Raw genomic sequence first — 4,401 nt, 5'->3', positions numbered from 1 at the left:
AAAAAAAAAAAAAAAAGAGAATGTTAACAAAATCATAGAATATAAGAACATCCTTCCTCTCAAAAGTGAGTATGGCCTGATCTGTGACCCTACAGGAGCATCTAGTGCTTAATGTCATTAAATATACATATAGCTGGGAGGTATTTAAAATTTTTAAATGGAAATGAGGAATTGGGGAGGGTAATAAGAAAGAGATTGTAAACATTTTAAAGTGATCTTTCGAAAAGGGAATAGATCCTCTTTGATGGCCAGAGATACAAAGTTGTAAGAAATTAAGAGGAAGTTGAATGAAATTCTAAAACAAAACAAAACAAAGCAAACAAACAAACAAACAAAAAGCCTTGAGCAAAGCCAGATGCGACATGGCAGGCCCAATTGAAAACATGAGGGCAAGGATAAGAGAGAAGAGGTAGACAGTTCGAAATGAAAAACAGACAAAACCTTAAAACAAAAAATCTAGAGAAAATCCAGAGAAGAGGTAACCTGGGAAGCACTCATGGAGATGCGGGTGGCACACCCACGGGGAACCAGGAAGGGTGGACACTAGAGCTGGGGAGTGTTGGGTAAAATACGAGTATTTATAATATCTGTAGGATATTGAGCTTAAAGATATACCTACAAAGCTGGCTGTTACTAAGACAGCAGTTTTCATTTAAAAATAAAAGAAGCTGGGCATGGGGCCTATAAGAAAAGAATCTTGCTACTCTTGTAGCTCGGAAATACCCCTGCCTGCCAGCAGTAGATAGGCAGGAAAAACAGGGACCTCAAAAGCCCTGGTTATGAGCAGGGGCTAATGGATTAGAAAGGGAGTGGCAACTGGGAACCATTGACTAAAGATTTCCACTCCTGACAAGCTGAGAGATCTGAGATTAAATTTATCACCGAATCTATTTTTATCTCCCAAATTCCCCCATATTCAACTGGAACTGATTGTGTGTGCCAAGCTGAAACAGCTAGAGAAGAATGTCCCAGAGAAGTGAAAGCCAAGCATGTAAACCCAACTTCACAATGTCCAGAGGGGAAGCACCCCTCAGATAAGAAAGGAAGCTGAGGAAGCTTAATCTTTTGAGGTGACATCAGAGCAGGCGATTTGTCAGCTAAGTACAGTTGTGTAGGTTGCTGTGGAAGAGCACCTGGCTCAGGAGGGAAGGCTAGGATCCTGCCCATTCCGTTCTTGCCCACTGCCAAGCCGGGAGCCCTCCTATGGGCTGCGTACACCCAGAAGAGGAACACCTTTTTCTCAATTACACAAAGGCACTGCGTAGGCTAGCGGTGCTCTGGAAACTGTGTCACCTCTTAAAAGCCACTGCCAGAGGCAGAGCCCTTACCTGGCAATATTGGGATGGCATTTGGCATTTCTTCCATTGTATGTTGAGACATTGCGACCACTTTCACTTTGTTCCCATACTGCCCCCAAAAGGACACAGACGTGCTAATGGAACTTCCTCCTGTCTTGTTCTCAACCAGATAGGTAACACCTTCCCTACCTGAGAATGCTAAACAATGAGTTTACTGGGACAAATGCAGAAGAGTTTTTATGAAGGAGACACTACAAAAATTACACATTTCCCTTTGCGAAATCTTAAATTAAGAAAAGGAATATTTACAGTCCAAGATTTCTCAAAACCTTTATAGTAGGGCCCTTAGCAGTCTTTATTTAGACCCGATTTCTCGAAACTATACCTAGTTAAAACTTGTCAGGCTGAGGGGGTTTTCCACATTTCTGAGCAACGTTTTTCATCTTTACACAGAGTTTTGGCAGTTGGCAGCTGTTGGGTCACTGGTAGTCACCAGATACACAAAGAGACCCGTGAACACATGTGCTCTGGCCAGCAGGCTCCTGTGGTGCATTATTAACCACCACCAAGCTGCCTATTAGAAAACACCCTTTTCCTACGACAGGCCAAACTCATTCAAAGAGAAATTGTCTGACACTCACTGCCAAAGTTATTGATTTCGTTATTAGGGAATTACTGTCAGCAGTCAGGCACCTTAGCTATCTTTTCCTCAACAAATTTTTTGTTGTTCATTTTTGTTTTAATTTAATTAGAAAGCTTTTTGTTCCTTTTGATGCAGCAGATATCTGGAACCCCAGCCCAGCTGTCCATTTCAAGTCCTCTGCTCAGGCTCTATCAAGAGAACAAGCACAGCTGTACCGGAAAATAACTTATCATGGGTGGAACTAAACCCAAAGGGAAGTTTCACAAAGTGAAACTGGCTCTTTGGATCTGCTAGGCGAGAGTGAAAGTAAAGGTCACTTTTTGGTAAGACACTCTGAATATTAGTAAAAGTGGAACTGTGTTCTGGGGACAAGAGTAGGAGTTGAAGGTCAAGGGGAAAATTTGGTGGCTGTAAGAACTATGGTTGATTTGTGAATGGACTCTAAGCTACATCAATGGATGCCTCTGATGAGCCTGGATGAGTAGGGGCAAGAAAGGAAGTTTTGAGGTGTGAGGAAAGTCCAGAAAACATGCTAATCAAATGTTCCATGACAGGGAACAACCGGGTGGCCATACTGATGTTTCATTTAGTGCTTGAAAGGACCACAGGAGGATGCCCCACAGAAACCACAAGGCCATTCCATGCAAGACAGTGTGTGGTCACTGGCTGGCTTCTGACAGAGCAGCAGGCTCCAGAGTGGAACATCTGGTGATTAGGCATTGTTTTGTGTTTCATGTGTTTAAAATTAGTTTCTAAGCATTATTTTGTAAACCTCAAAAAACAAACAAACAAGCAAAAACAAAAACAAACAAAAAAAACCCCAAACCAAAATAAAAAACAACAGGTTTTCTAAAAGAAAAACATAATTATGGTTCTTCACCAGAAGCATAATGATTTTTGCCTTAGGCAAATTTAGTGTTAGAATGTTTGTGGCAGTTTTCTAGCTAAGCGCATCATCGCTTTGCGCAATACACATGGCTGCACATTGTTCTCCCAAGACTGTTGTCATGGAAAGAGCCCTGGACCTGGGATCAGAAGACCTGGATTCTAGACATACCTCATACTAACTAGCTGTGATTTCAGCAAGTACTTAGCTCATTCATTTGTGTATTAATTAATATTAATACGTGCATTAATTTATTCAGTATTCATACACCAAGAACCTGCTGTGTGCATGAGGATCTTGTTTTTCTCATATATAAATAAAAGGAATTATCTAAGGTTGAAATCATATAATTGATTTTAAATGTCACTTTTTTTGGAACGCTGAAGTAAAAATCTAGGTCATCTGATATGATACAAAAACTTATTATTTACTTATAAAAGTACTAGACCATGTATTTTCAAATAGTAGCCTGTTTTACTTTTTCTTTATTGGACATTTTTACATTATAAAAGTACACCCAGATAATAAGCTAACATTAGAGAACATAAAAAAAAGTTAATGAATTCTTATTCTCCCTTCAGTTCCACTCTACTGTGATAATGAGTATTAACACCAGTCTTCCATATTTTCCTCTGTGCTCATACAAATATGAGTATACATATATGTGTGTGTATATATATAATGAACATTTCTCCATGTTTATAATATGGCTCTAACTAATTATTTTTAATAGCCAAATAATATTTAAAAATTATAAACAGACCAAATTTATTTAATCATTTCTCTATGATGGAATCAAGTTGTTTGGACTTATTTTTTCTTTTTAATGTCATTACAATCAGTGCATAATAGAAATACCTGTCTAGATATATTCTTAGATACTGGCATTTTATTTATGTAGAATAGATTTACCAAAGTTAGATTGTTGGGTCAAAGGGTATGAACATTGAAATTTTAGTAATGCTTCCAGGTTATTTTACAAATTGGTTATAATAATTTTCATTTCTGTCAGCTATATGTAAGAATTCTTATTTTTCTACAACTGAAGTCAGCCCTAGATGTTATCAATATCTTTGCCAACAATGGGTATTCCATTGTTGTTTCTATTTGCATTTTCCTAACTACCAGTGATGTTGATCATATTTCAATTTGTTTATTATTCATTTACTTGTTCTCCTCTGTAATTGTTAGTTATGATTCTTGACTGATTTTTCTTTATGGATGTCTGTATTTCTGTTGCTTATTACAAAATACCTGAAACTGGGTAATTTGTAAGAAGACAAAATTTATTGTATACGGTTTCAGAGTCTGGGAAGTCCAAAGTCCAGGGAACACATCTGGTGAAGGCCTTGTTGGTGGTGACAGTGAAACAGGGTCTCACATGGCAGAACGGCAGAGTAGAGAGAGAGAGACACTCTCACATGCTCTTCTTTTAAAGCCCTCAGAACCATGCCCATGACCACCATTAAACCATCAACCTATTAATCCATTTACTAGGGTGCAGTCCTCACAATCTAATCACCTTTTTAAAGCCCCACCTTTCAATTATCATAGTAGGATTTCCCACTCTCAGT

General features: G+C 38.5%; 1 protein-coding gene across 1 annotated transcript in view; it reads right to left on the bottom strand.

Annotated features, from left to right (window-relative positions):
- TNIP3 (TNFAIP3 interacting protein 3) overlaps positions 1–4,401 on the bottom strand; it is a 164,241-nt gene that overhangs the window by 140,870 nt on the left and 18,970 nt on the right. The window lies entirely within an intron of this gene.

The sequence above is a fragment of the Galeopterus variegatus genome, unplaced genomic scaffold (genome assembly GCF_000696425.1).
Source record: "Galeopterus variegatus unplaced genomic scaffold, G_variegatus-3.0.2 Scaffold3475, whole genome shotgun sequence".
Lineage (NCBI taxonomy): Eukaryota > Metazoa > Chordata > Mammalia > Dermoptera > Cynocephalidae > Galeopterus > Galeopterus variegatus.
Note: the sequence above shows the minus strand (reverse complement) of the source record. Positions and strands in the feature narration are given on the sequence as shown.